The sequence below is a fragment of the Sminthopsis crassicaudata genome, chromosome 3 (assembly GCF_048593235.1).
Source record: "Sminthopsis crassicaudata isolate SCR6 chromosome 3, ASM4859323v1, whole genome shotgun sequence".
NCBI lineage: Eukaryota > Metazoa > Chordata > Mammalia > Dasyuromorphia > Dasyuridae > Sminthopsis > Sminthopsis crassicaudata.
This window is the reverse complement of record NC_133619.1, coordinates 611,800,379-611,815,717: the sequence shown is the minus strand read 5'-3', so window position 1 is coordinate 611,815,717 and position 15,339 is coordinate 611,800,379. Positions and strand designations below refer to the sequence as shown.

General features: G+C 37.3%; 1 long non-coding RNA gene across 1 annotated transcript; it reads left to right on the top strand.

The window, feature by feature from the left end:
* The first annotated feature begins 2,547 nt into the window (after positions 1–2,547).
* Positions 2,548–11,234, top strand: LOC141559991 (uncharacterized). Its single transcript, XR_012487605.1, has 3 exons — positions 2,548–4,064; positions 8,143–8,246; positions 10,807–11,234. It is a non-coding gene; the product is annotated as an uncharacterized LOC141559991 (long non-coding RNA).
* The last annotated feature ends 4,105 nt before the right edge of the window (positions 11,235–15,339 follow it).

The window sequence follows — 15,339 nt, the reverse complement described above, 5'->3', positions numbered from 1 at the left end:
CAAGTTGACTTTTATTAGTGAAAAGTATCAGGGCAACCCCTGAATGTTATTTTTAGTCATTGAATCCAAGATTTAAAAAAAAAAAAAAAAAAAAAGTCTACTTAAGAGAATGATATGAATTTCCCTGGAGTTTTGACATTTGAAGACATCTGGTCCAGTTCTAAACCTTGGTACCTAGAACCCTGGAATTCTAGGTGAACCTTCATTCTATGCTGCCCAGAGGCAGGTCACCACAGCACATTCCAGCCAGCTCCAATCCATCTGCCATGTGGCTCCCTGTGACTCGGACTTCTGTCCTCTGACAGGTAAGTCTATTTTGTTCAGTGCTAGACCACCACTCATTTCCGGAATAGTGCCAAATGTTTCTGCAATGCTCACACCTCTGTCTCCTTCCCAAGCCCTGCTGTACCCGGATTTCCAAAGCAAGCCCTTGTATTAGCTTCCTCTATGTGAATGTGAATTCTTCAAGGACAGGGGTTGTTTTGCTTGCTTTATCCCTGGACTCGGCACAGTTACTAATGCCTAATAAAAGCATAATAAATGGCCTTTCCATTGATTTTTCCTTTCTTCATATTTTTGCAATTGGTTGAGAATTTTCTCCCTACCTTTGGATTTTGTTTCCCTACTGAGAATCCCCTTCCTAAGAGAATTGCTGTTGTTTTGTTGTATCTTCAATTTTAAAATAACACTCTAATCTAAGACAATGCTAAAACTTGATTTCATTTTGCTCATTAATTTGCATGATTGCAATTCTTCAGTATTAATATCAGTGTATACTTCGTGAATATGATCAATATATACTAAGATAAGTTTTAGCAGTTGGATGTAATCTCCAGAAACAACTGTAGACACTGGGAGTCTGGATTTTGCTGTTCATTTACTTCAGGTTGTCTGACTCTTCCTGACCAAATTTGGGGTTATTTTGGTAAAGATATTGGAGGGTTTTGCCATTTCCTTCTTTGGCTGATTTGACAGATGAGAAAACTGAGGCAAACAGAATTGACTTACTTGCCCAGAGTCACACAGCTAGTAAATGTCTGAGGTGAGATTTGAACTCATGATAATGAATCTTCTCAACTCCAGACCCAGTGTTCTTTGCATTGCAGCACCCCCTAGCAGCCTAAAGTATTATGTAAATACTAGGTATTCTGCTCCTTAACAAAACAAGCATATACTGAGGTGGTGGAGGAGCCTATTTAGATGCATTACAGAGATAGGAGGACAAGGGCAGCTAGGTGGCGCAGTGGATAGAGCACCAGCCCTGAAGTCAGGAGGACCTGAGTTCAAATGTGGCCTCAGACACTTAACACTTCCTACTGTGTGACCCTGGGCAAGTCAGTTAATCCCAATTGCCTCAGGAAGGAAAAAAAAAAAAGATATAGGAGGACAGCACCTAAAGAAGGATAATGGAGACCAAAGGGACCTTCTCAACCACTCAGTCTGGTTAGCCACAGCTTCTCCCATCTACTTCTGACTTCACTGAGCACTTGCCAAACTAACTCAAAGGCGATTCTTCACATGCAGCACAAACTCAGGGCTTCTCAGAACTGAATTCAAGGTGAGAATTCCTGTGCCCTGACAAACAGGACAGGGAAATTCTCTCAATTTTGCTTGTGTTCCTGGCTTGGTCAAATGGGCCTCTCCATTAAATCAAAACAAGTAGATACTGTTAGATCATCCCAATTAACGATAGCTAGATGATGATAATAATATAATAATAACAAAAACAATAAGGATAATAAGTGGCACAGTAGATAGAGTACTGGGCTGGTAGTCAGGAAGACCTGACTTTAAATCTAACCTCAGACACTTAATATCTGTATGATCCTGGATTAGTCACTTAATCTCATCTATAAAATGAGGATAATAATAACCCCTTCCTCCTCCGAAGGGTGTTGTACTGATCAAATGAGATAATTGTAAAATACTTACCATAGTGCTTAGTGCATAATAAGCACTACAGAAATATTAACTATTTTTATTATCTGTAAAATAGTGTATAAAAAGCAGCAATAGCAATACTAGCTATTATTAATATCACTAAAAGTATTTAGTATTATTAATAATGGTTAACATTTTCTTAATGATAATAGCTAATGCTTTATTAATTAATCACAACCCTCAGCCATTCAGTCTACAAACTCCTAACACCTTCAGGATCAAATATAAATGTTCTCTTTGGCCTTTAAAGTCCTAGCCTCTTCTTGACTTCTCCATCTTTTAACATATTTCTCCTCTCCTGATATTGGTCCATTTGTAGTCCCTTACAAACTACAGTCCATCTCCCTTTTTTTTCTTTTTTCTTTTTTTTCCTTCTTTTATTTTTCTTTTTTCTGCTTATGTCCTGGCTTTCTCCACTTTCTGGAATATTCTCTTTCCTTACCCTTTGACTCTTCGAATATTTGGCTTCTTTTAATATGGATCCCCAAGTACTATCTTAGGCAACAGTCTCTGCTGTTCTCTCTAGCTACATCTACAATTCCATTTCTCTATGCTATGGACTGATTTATATGTGGTGTCCCTTATTACAATGCAAGACCTGTTTTTGCTTGGTCTTTATATCCAAACTTCTCCAAACTTTTTGAAATCTGCTTAAAATCTAGGTTGCATGTGAGACTGTTTGGCTTTCTTGTTCTTTCAGTGTCCTAGGCAATGTCTAATACATAGTAGGTACTTAATAATTATTTATCGACTTTCTGACTCCTCAGAAATGGAGTGCTAACTTCCCTCCAAAGTTCCAATCATTTCTCCTCCAGTGCCTAGTAACTCCTTGAAGAAAAAGCAGACTGCTCCATGTTGGAGACTGAAATAATCATTCAGGCAAGCAAAGAAATGATTAGTTGCTTTGGTTAGAGCAAAAGAGTTACAGCCCCACCCTCCACCTTCGGTATAATATATCCTCAGGCCAGGCTTATAATCTTTTCTTCTATATCTTCATCATCTATTTCTTCTTTCTGTTTAGGTGGAGTGTAGCAAATTGCAATGGCAATATTCTGGTCTTGCCTCCACTGATATTTATCAAAATGTTCTCCATCCTTTTCCCTAGGTTTTCTCACCTAAGAATATATTCTTAACATATTATCAGAAGGAAAAAAAGGAAGAAGGAAGAAGAAGATAAAAGAAGGCAGCAGAAGGAAGAAGAATGATAATGTTTTTACTTAATTTGTTTCTTTTGAAAAAAGATAAATCTTTCTCAGAATGATGTTCCAGGCATGGGTCCCACCTCACTTAGTGTGCCTCTGTGTATGAGATTCTTCATTTCTTTTTGCTTCTTTCTTTCTCCCTCTTCGTACATAGGAACTTGGAATGAAGAATGTTAGATCATGTAAGGGGTTTGAAAGCAGAATATCAGAGGGTCCAAGCTCTAAGGGACAAAAAGATTTCCTAGTCCAAATTCTTAATTTTATAGAAAAAGAAAAGATACAAAGGATTGAGAAAAGTGAATAGTAACCCAAGTTCATTTTGGGAATACATAGCAAAGCTAGGACAGGAATACTAGTTTTTGACTCTTAACCTGGGGTTTTTCTCACAATTACTAGCATTCATTGCTCAGTATAGCTATCATAGGCAAAGCTGTGGGCAGGATCAGGTGCAATCACTTTAATATTTCAGGAAACTGGCATGAAATTTAAATTCATGAAGACTGTACTTCAAATGGGCAGCATGGGAACCTTAATCTATGACCCTACTGGGTTCTCTATCTCTCTTTCTCTGTCTCTGTCTCTATCTGTCTGTCTGTCTCTCTTTCTCTTTCTCTCTTCTCATTAGGCCCAAGATCTTTGACCTAAAAGTCTGGGAGGGTGAGGGAAAAGACCAACTATGCCCCTGCCAATCTTTGTGTCAGGGAGAGGTCAAGGCAGCTTGAGGCAGTGTTTATGACTGCCCATGTCCCACCACATACCACTGGACGGTCTTGCAGGAGCACCCACTGTGCAAGGGAGTTTGTGGCAATTGAGATCGATGCTCAACAAGGCAACAGGAAGGAGCGCCTTCTTGAATTATGCTTTCTACGGCTGCTTCTGTGGTTATGATGGCAAAGGGCAGCCATTGGATGACACTGACCGGTGAGCTTCCCTTCCTTTTCCTACCAGGGTGGCTTTATTGTAAGCAGGGGAAGTTGCTGAAACCTTTTCTGGGCCTTAGTTTACTTAGCTATAAAGCAAGAAGTTTGGGCTTGACCCCTTGGGTGACTTTTAGCTCTAAATCTGTGATCCTAGGACCCTTCCCTGCTAGAGAAGTTTAGAGTCTTTTGTTGTTCAGTTGTTTTCAGTCTTGTCTGATTTTTTAGGACCCCATGTAAGGTTTTCTTGGCCACAATACTGGAGTATTTTGCCATTTCCTTCTCTAGCTCATGTTACAGATGAGGAAACTGAGGGAAACAGGGTAAAATGATTTGCCCAAAATCACACAGCTAATCAGTGTCTAAGGCCACATTTGAACTCAGGTGTTTCTAACTCCAGGCCAGGTATTACATACACTGTGACGCTCCCTTACTGAGCAGTTAGATTGGTCCTCAAATAACAGGCATAGTAACATTTTCAAAATCCATAGTATAAAGCTTTCCAGCTTTATGTAGGATTTGGCCAAAATTGTGTTGTTCTGACAAAGCTTTCAAGAGCCCAAGATCATCTATGTATCACCACAATACACTGGGAGTAGGACTTTAGTGTCTTTCCTACATTACCCAAATGACCTTCTAGAGCATCTCTGATCACATTGCTCTAGTTTTCAAAGCCTTCAATAACCAGTTCTCTGTCACTCAATAAATGAACGAGGCCTAAGTGCTCTCCTCAAACTGGTATTCAAGGTTCACCATGATCTATTCTTCTTTATCTTCTCTACTGTGTCCTTCCTTGAATTCATCCCACCTCCTCATGAATCTATAATCTTACTCAAATTATCAATATAGTAGAAAGAACCCTTCCTTGCTGTTGGACCTTGTGGAAATGATTTTATCTCTCTAGACTTCTAGATGGATTTTCTCATCTATAAAGTAAGGGAATTGAATGATGATCTTTAAATTTCCTTCCAACTCTAAAGTTGTGATTTTTTTTTTTTTTTTTTAGCTTTCCTCCCATTTTGCCTATTGAAATCCTTTTAAAATGGATTGATGATTTATCTGTATCCTAGTTCAAGATTAATTTTTGTAATGTTTCTCTGAAATTCTGAGAAATATGTATATACTATAGTAATTTTGATACTTCCATTTAAAAGTCATCCTAAGTCATTTAAATCTAATTTTTCCAGCAGTCTGTTCAGCTTTCTATTTGTTTTCCTTTCTGTGTGTTTTTCTAATTATCCAGTTTATAAAGGGAAACATTCAAGTTTTCTGTAATTATTATTCCTATGTCTTTTTACAGTTTGATTATTTGTTTTCCTTTAGGATCCTAGACATGATGTCATTTTCTATATAATCATTTAATAATAATATTTTTCATTATATTTCCACCCACGTGAATAATCCTTGGTGTGGTAATTATGCAGTACAAACCCAAGAGTTGTCTCTAACTCATAATCTTAGAGAGTTTACCTAGTAAAAATGAAAGGTTAAGTAACTTATCCACAGTCACACAGCTAGTAATCACCAGTCAGGATTTGAGCATAAATCTTTCTTGCTCCAAGGCTAGTCCCTTGTTTATTATATTATTAATAATATTTTATGGAAATGTTTTATATAACTTCCCATGTGCTTTCTCAGTGTGGGGGGAGGTGAAGGAAGAGAGAGAATCTGGAACTCAAAATTTTAAAAAGAAATATTTAAAAATTGTTTTACATGTAATTTTAAAAATAAATAAATAAACTTTAAATAAATAAGTAAATGCATTAATAATAATAATACCCAACATCAATGTAGTGTTTACGGTGCATCAGGCACTATGCTAAGCATTTTAAAATTGTCATCTCATTTGATTCTCACAATAACTCTACAAGCTTGCTATTATTATTATCCCCATTTTACAGATACAGAAACTAAGGCAAACAGAGATCCAAATTCATATAACTTGTAAATGTCTGAATCTGAATTTGGACTTTAGTCTTCTTGATTCCAGGCCCAGTGCTCTATATACTGAGCCAAGTGCCTTTCTTTCATAATCTTTGCTTCTTTTGAAGATAGCATAATTTTCCTGTTTATCTCTTTTGCATTGTAAATTTTTATTGTTGACTTATCTCAAATTACTATTGTAGCTTCTATTTTTTGTTTTAGAATCACTTGATATGTAGTATATTTTATTCTAGCCCATTTCCACCCTGTGTAAATTTTTATTTTTAAAACAAGTTTTGTATATCCAGCATGCTGATCAATTTTGTTTTCATATCCATTCTATTATTCTCTTTCATTTTGTTGGAATGAGTGTAATATATTTAAAGACATAATTGTTAGGAATGTTTTTGTTGTTGTTGAGTTGTTTACTCGTGTCCAAGTCTCCAAGACCTCATTTGTGGTTTTCTTGGCAAAGATACTGGAGTAACTTGTCATTCATTTCCTTCTCCAATTCATTTTATAAATGAGGAAACTGAGACAAACAGAATTAAGCCACTTGCCCGTGGTCATAAAGCTAAGAAGTATCTGGCCAAAATTGACTTCAGAATAATGGTCTGGACTCCAGGCCTTGTATCCTATGCTCCTTAGCTGCCCCTTATTATGTATGTGTGTGTGTATATGTACATATATGTATGTGCGTATGAATGAGAATGTATATGTATATATATATATATGTGGACATAAAGGTGTGCATGTATATACATACATATAAACACAGATATATGTATATACATATGCATGTATTTATATAACATATATGTAGACATACCCATATACACATATAGATACATATGCACATATAGATGTGTGTGTATCTATATACATATATGTGTATAGATACATACAGATGAAAGAGACAGAGGAAGAAGGAGAGGAAGATGGAGAGATGCTAGTCCCAAGTATTGGTTGGTAGGTGGAAAATCAGGAAATGCTGAATAAGTAAATATTAGTTGGTTGAGTAGTTCTATGCTGACTCTGAGAAGTAGACATCTTTAATGATCTCCCAAGATGTTCTGAAGAAGCTGTATCAGCAGATTGAGACAGGTGGGAGTGGGAAGGGAAAGAAGAGGCAGCCTTTGGATCTTATAAAGTGGAAACTGTATAGAAAGACAACTGAAGCTGAAATCCTGCCCTTTTCTTTCTCAGGGTAGCTCTAGCTGGATCCCTCCCCCTTTTTGCCCATTGCCCACTTTCTCTGCCAAGAGGATGAATGAGTTCAGTGTTTTCTCCCCTAAGGGGAGGGTATATTTGGAAGGAAGGGAGAACATACTTGATTACTGCCAGAGAAGGATAGTATACAAGCCATAGCACGTAAACTCTGATTGGCAGGTCTATTGGAGTAAATAGTTCAGAAACTGGATCCTTCACATGGTTCATTATTATTATTTCAGAAAATCTTACCTGATGCTATTTGTTCTCATTGCAGCTACTCTAAGAGGCCCATTTCTTCTCATTTCAATGTCGCAAGTATAGGAGTTTTGACTTAGAAGTTACTACTCACCCACTATATTGATGGCATTTATCTCCTGAAAATCTGCCCATTCTTAAACAATCAAATCAAAAATCACTCACACCTTTCAAGATGACTTTTCTGATTTCCCCAACTGGAACTGGTCATTTTTTCCTTGGATCTTTCACAGAAGATCTCCTTTACTGAATGCATTCTATAATCTTTTAGGGAACTGTAACTTTTTGAGTGGAGTTTTGTCCACTGATTCCATTTATAATTCTTTTCCTTTTGTAGATGGTTTTGTGAGTTGCAGAGGCCGAAACAGTTATTTATCTCATTGGGTAGCTAAGGCTTGTAAGGCTGAATTCTTTTGTACTTCAGAGTACAGATCCAAAAAAAAAAAAAAAAAAAAAAAAGTACAGGTCCTCAGAGAGCAAGTCCACGATCTGCTATCCAGCCTCTTTTCAAGCATGGGGATAGTGCCAGACCTTGGGTTGGCACTGGAGAATTTTAAGGCTTAATGAATGTTTTTGAAATCAAAAATAGACCTGAACTGATGATTTCTGCGACTGTTAACAGGATATTTAATACCCACTGAGGAGTTCTGAGCCCTTCTAATTTTGGGTCCTGGTCTCTCTTTTCTGGACAGGTGCTGTTGGGCACATGACTGCTGCTATGAGAAGTTAAAAGGAAAATGTGAATCTAAACTCCAACATTACAGTTTCACCTATGATACAGGCATTATTACTTGTAGTAAGTTAATAATAATAATAATAATAATAATACATTTACATCATGTTTGTAATGTATCAGGAACTGTGGTAAATTCTTTACAAATATCATCAATTTTGATCCATACAACAATCTGGGGAAATTGGTGCTATTATCTCCATTTTACAGATGAGGAAAATGAGACAGACAGATTTTTAAATGACTTCTATAAGGTCACACAATTTCTAACTGTTTGACACTAGATTTGAACTGGGGACTTCTAGACTGTTTATCAGTTGTACCATCTAACTCCCATGGTATTTCTCTTCAGATTTATGTGTCTGAAGACTCTTGTTGCTTAAGGTGTAGTTTCCTCAGTAAATCAGTCAGTTTATATTTATGATGACACCATGTTCTTTGGCCTGGGAGTTCTCTGGGGGAAAGAGTACCTTCTTCCTTGTATCCAAAGACAGGAGTCTGTATGCTGGTTCATTCATCTATTTAATGATTTATTTTGTCATTCTCAGAAAAGGGGCTACTTGTCTGGCTGGATTCATTTGTCTGACCCTAGAGAGAAGGATCAAAATTTTCTCACATCCTTTCCTATATTATCACCCCACCTCAAACTTAGATAGAATTCACATTTATAGTCTCCCCAGAAAGAATCTTAGGACTCTGCTAAAATTGTTAGTGATCAAAGGAAGTGTCACATATAAGTTAACTGTTTAATTCTTCTACCACAAAAGATTCATAAATACTTATTAACAAATCCTTAAAACATTAAAAAAACAAACAAACAAAACCCAAGCCAAACCATGCTTATTAGGTTCTCTTGGGAGGTCAGGATGGTGTTTCAGGATTGAATCAGAACTAGAGTGAGCAGATTACCAAGTCTCAATGTCCTGGCAGTCAGTCATAGAAAGCACCTCTGGGAAGATGGGAAGGAAGCCAAGTACCAACTCAGGACCTCCCAGACTTTCAAACCCATGAGGTTTCAGCCAAGGCTGGAAATACTCCTTTCCCAGTATTAATATTTGGCAAACTGGGTCAGGGAAACAAATACAAAACAAAACAAAAAAAAGGTCAGATACCTGAAGTTTGATATCATAATCATTTAAGTAAGCATTTGATCTCATTGCTTCAGGGGAGGGAAAAAGAAGTTATCCACTCCCCCTCTTCTCTTTGCTAGAAGTTCAATCCCATTACCCATCCCAGAATTCTATTTGCTGGAAATCCATGAGAAATCTGGAGAGAGAGGCAAAGAAGAGAGACAGAAGGACAGAGACTGAGAGAGACTGGACTCTTTTTACAGATTCCTGGCTATGAAGATGGGAGTGATTCTTGCCAAAAATTCCTTTGCTCATGATGTTCAGGAGCCCATCTTCTCTGACACAACCCCTTTCCCCCACCCCAGTTACTGGGACATATAGAAACCAATTGGAAATTATTGCATCATTTCAGTAAAAGGAAGTATCTATCCTTCAGCAAGAGAGCAGTACTACTAATAATAACAGCTAATATTTATTTAGAGTTTACTATGTGCCAGGTTTATAGTGCTAAGTATTTTACAATTATTTCATTTGATCCTCACAACAACCCTGGGAAGTAGATGCTATTATTATCCTCATTTTAGATGGGGAAATTGAGACAAAGAGTGGTTAAGTAACTTACCTAGTAAAGTATCAGAGATTAGATTTGAACTCATTTTCCCCAATTCCAGTACTCTATTCACCATATTGTTTACTAATGCATATGTGTGTGTGTGTGTGTGTTTATAATACCATGAAGTCAGACTACAAGCTCAATGAGATCACTCTTACTATAGTTTATATATTTCCTAATTCTTGGTGATTAGATTTATCTAGTTCTGAGAGAGGAAGGTTGAATCCACCACTAGTATGGTTTTGCTCTCTATTTCTTTTTGCAACTCATTTGACTTCTCTAAGAATTTGGATGCTATTCATATATGTTAGATGGTTCATATATATTTAGTATTATATTCACTAATTCTTATTTTATTTAATATGTTTGTATTATTAAAGGCCTAGGTGGCTCAGTGGATAGAGCACCAGATCTGAGGTCAGGAAGATCTGAATTTAAATCCAGTTGTTCACACTAGTTATGTGAATCTAAGCAAGTCACTTGACTTCTGCCTCAGTTTCCTGATCTGTAAAATGAGAACAATAAGGGCACCTTGTTGTGAGGTTTAAATGAAGTAATAATTATAAAGTATTTTAGCACAGTATCTGGCCCATAGTAGGTACTATATAAACATTAGCTATTATTCAAGAGAAGTCAAGACTAAAATCCCATCTCTGCTTACTAGCTCTGTGATCCTTGTCAAATCACTACATCTCTCTGACTCTCACTTTCTTTATCTTTCTTTAAAATTTAAAAAAAATCAATAAGTATTTCCTTTTCTCTAACCTTCTTCCCCTTCTTTTCCCAACTGACCCTTCCCTTTCTTCTCTTGATGATCAGTTGAAATAATCTGTATAATTTATTTTGGTGTCCATAAGTTAAAAGTCAGATATTGCCATCAGGAATAATGAAGATTGATTGTCCTTCCCTCTCTAATTTTCATTCTGTTCTCTGTTTCCAGATGATTCAGAATTCTGCAAATCTGAAAGTTGTATTTGTGACAAGATACTTGCCTACTGTTTGAAGGAACACATGAGCAGCTTCAACTCCTCATATAAGCATTTTCCAAGTTCCCAGTGCAGTGAGAAAAACCTTCCATGTCCAGTCTGAGCCTCCAGGTCATCCTTTTGTGCTAATCACTCATTTCTCCTTCAGCTTTTCAAACTCCAGGCTCCAGAATCCTCCAAGATGGCCCCACATCTCAGGCATCAATAAACAAAATAAAAAAAGAGGTTCCTGGGATTCGGTAGGGGGAGAGAAGGAAAGTGGTGATCATAGGACAGAAAAACCTTAGTAAATATTGAGGGCAGAGGTGTCAAACGTTGCATTCAGGGGCTGACTGAGATTAAAATGTAATTGGAAAATATATCAACAAAATAAATAAGAATACAGTTGAACATTAATAATATTTACATGTGATTTTCTAAGTCATTATGCATTATATAACTCTTTAGGAGTGGATTAGTGATTCCAGTTGTGTTATCTGTTTGATCTCATGCATCTAGTCTAAACACTTTGTTTTACAAAGGAGGACAATGAAGTCCAAAGAGTCTCAGGCCCTTGACAAAGTTCAGCAAATATAAGAGGGAGATTTAAATCAACTTTAAATTTATACTCACTTTTACTGTTCCTCAGAGCATCCTTTAAAACATGGAATGTCAGAACTGGGAGTGCCCTTAGAACACATGACATCAGAGCTGGGAGGGCCCTTAGAACATGGGATGTCAGAGCTGGGAAGGCTATTTAGAAGACTAGATGTCAGAACTGGGAGGCTTCTTAGAACACAGAATGTCAGAGCTGGGAGAATCCTTAGAATACAGGATATCAGAGCCTAAAGAGTTCTTCGGACACAAGATGTTAGAGTTGGATGGGGATGTTAGAACTAAGAGGAATAGTATATCAAATCTGGGAGGGGTAGAAATCACAGAATCTCATAATTTAAAGAGATGGGCCTGAGACAATGCATTTTAGAAGCCATATAGTCCATCCAGAGAAAGATTTCCTCTACAGCACTCCCAACAAATGGTTATTTTAGCCTTAACAAGAAAGCTTTATACTAAAAAATAGAACTGCCTAACTCCCAAACTTATCTATTCCCCTATGGAATCACTCTATTAGGAAGGTTTTATGCTCATGGAAACAAATTTTTCGTTTTTCCAGCTCTTCCCCTTTGCTTCTAGTTCTTCCTACTTGAAAAATAAATAAACCAATTTACTAATCTCTACTAATGTCAGTGAGGCCCAAGTTCCTTCTATACTTGCTGAAAGAATCACCTTAGAGATCACAGATTATGTCTTTCATTTTATAAATAATTTATTTACAAATAAAAATTTATTTATTTATTTATTTTGCTGAGGCAAGTGGCGTTAAGTGACTTGCCCAGGGTCACACAGCTAGGAAGTGTTAAGTGCTTGAGGTCAAATTTGAACTCGGGTCCTCCTGACTTCAGGGCTGATACTCTATGTACTGTATTACCTAGCTGCCCCTTAAGAGAGTGAGAGTGACTTGGTCCTATCCATACAGATGGGGAAAGATCTGAAAGTAGGGTGCTGTCACCTGCAATCTAGAGTCCAAGTTTCAATCCCTAGACTAGTCTTTCCATCCTATGCTCAGCTCCATTTTACAGATGAAGAAACTGAAGCCTAAAGAATTTGCAACTGGGGGCAGCTAGGTGGCGCAGTGGATAGAGCACCAGCCCTGAATTCAGGAGGACCCGAGTTCAAATTTGATCTCAGACACTTAACACTTCCTAGCTGTGTGACTCTGGGCAAGTCACTTAACCCCAGCCTCAGGGGAAAAAAAAAAAAAGAATTCACAACTAAGCCAAGTTATGAACTTTTGGAGTAGATGATGGTACAATCTAGATCTCCCAGAGATCCCACAGATAGTAAATATCACAGACAGGGAATCAAAGGAGGTAGTTTTTTGCACTTCACAAGTGCAAAATGGGGAAAGATGGGTTAGATACCAGTTTGTCTGGGAAAGATTTGGGGGTGTTGCTGCAAATTCCAAATAAGTCAGCAGTTGCATGAGGCAGAGAAAAGCTAGTACAATCTGAATCTGCATTAAGAGAGGCTTAGTTTCCAGAAATAGGGAAGTAATAATCCCATTAACATCTGCCTTTGGCAGAATACATCTGGTGTTGTCAAGGACATACCTGAGCAAAGCCTCTGATAAAGGCTCAGAGGAAGGGATCCAGGATGATGAAGAGTCTCAAGTCCAAGGCCTAAGAGAATTGGTTGAAGGAACTTAAAAGACATCTAAAGGAGACTCAAGGAGGGATCTCAATGGGAAGAAGAATTATATTTGATACCTTTGTTCCCAGCAGGCAATGGCCTGATGTCAGGACAAACTTGGTAGCAATGAGAGCTCTCCAAAAGCAGTATGCCCCACCAATATGTTGTATATGTCCATTACCTTTGCTCTTGTCATTCCCTAGGCTTGGATTGCTTTTCCACACCTTTTGATTATGTCCTCCAAGAGGACAGCAGGGACTAGTCTTTGTTGAATTCCACTGGAAAATAGCTAATATTTCTTTAATTACAACATCCTTGGGAGGTAGAGTTATTATCCCTAATTTACAGAGAAGTAAACTGAAGCTCAGAGGGGTTGAGGGATTTCCCCTGAGTTTCAAAATGAATATTTCATTCATTAAATACTAAAATTTTTATTAAAGCTTTTTATTTATAGAACATATACATGGGTAATTTTTCAACACTGAAAAACCCATTGCAAAAACCTCACAAAACCCATTCATTAAATACTTGAGATTTAAATCTTAGAATCAAATTCAGGCCTTTTTATGCCAAGACCAGTGTTATTTCTACAAAATCCCAGAGGCCTGGACAGAGAGATAGATAGACTCAGACCAGACAAGACAGCAAGGATCCTCAATATACCATTATCATTGAGTGAGAAGTTGTCATTGATTTGTGTGTGTGTGTGTGTGTGTGTGTGTGTGTGTGTGCCCAGAAACTGATATTCCCTGTTCTGAAGTAAGAGAACCAATATGGTACTAATAAGGCATTGTGGGATAAATTCAGAGACCTAAGGACTGAATTTCAGATCTGCCAATGATGCTACCAATAAAAATACAGGTACAGGGAACTCCTAGAATAGGAGATTCCCTCTACCAATGTAAGTCAATACTTCACACATATTCATTATGTTATTTTATACACACATATATACATATATTTCTGTGTGTATGTATATATTGATATATCTATACACTCACGTGCACAAAATTCTTAGCTTGCCACCAAGATAAACAGTGAGAGCTGTGGGCAGGCTGAGCCAGGTCTGCTTACTACCTGATATTGAGGAAACAGGATTAGGACTTTACAGATGAGCAGGGGACTGTAGCACTCTTGCACCGACTCCTTCTATATAAGAAGTACTTAGAGTTACATGTGCTCATCTTTCTTTGGAGATAAAGGGCAACCTTTTTGTCACACTGACAACTCTTCATCTCAGGCTGGCTGCCGGCACCTACTTGGAAAAGAGGAGATGGAGAAGCATGGATTCTAGCTCTGGCTGCAGAATCAGGAGGCTAATTTACTTATGCTATCGCCCTCTATGTTGGAGGGTTTTTTTATTTCTTCTTTCACAATATGACTAATGTGGAAATGTGTTTTACATTATTGCACATGTATAACCTATATTGGAATGCTTGCTATCTTGCAGAGGGGAATAAAAAGAAAAATTTGAAATTCAAAATCTTTCTAAAATGAATGTTGAAAATTGTCTTTATTATAATAAAAATAAACTATTGTTAAAAAATCTTTGTATCTCCAATGACTAGCACAATATATTGGCACTTTTTTGTGGCTATTTAGTTGTTTTCAATTGTATCTGACTCTTCATGACCCCATCTGGGGTTTTCTTGGCAAAGATACTGGAGTGATATGCCATTTTCTTCTCCAGCTCATTTTACAGATAAAAAAACTGAGGTAAACAGAATTAAGTAACTTGGCCAGGGTCTGAGTAAGTGTCTGAGACCAGATTTGAACCAGGAAGATGAGTCTGATTTCAGGCCCCTCATCTATCTAATGTGCCATCCCAGCTGCTTTGTGCACCTATGTATGTTGTCATACAGCAGGTACTTAATAAAATGATATTTGATTGATGTATTTCAACTTTAGAACTCCCATGTTCGTTATTTATCGATCTTTGAAGACAGAGGCAGAGTCTCATTCACACATCCATCCAATAAACATTTCTTAATTGCCTGATATGTGTAGGGAATTGTAGCAGATTCTGCTGTCTTTACTAACCTCAGAATTATGTATCTTGCATGTGTTAATACCTGATGAAAACTTGTTGAATAAATGACTGTTAAGAGTTATAAGAACATAGATTTAGAGATGGCAGAGACCTCAATACCAAGGAGAGCACTCCCTTCATTTTATGGATGAGGAAACTATGTCCTCTGTTTGTAAAGAGGCTAACTCAGCTTCTGTCTATATGTCCCTAGCACCTGGAACAAAGCAGG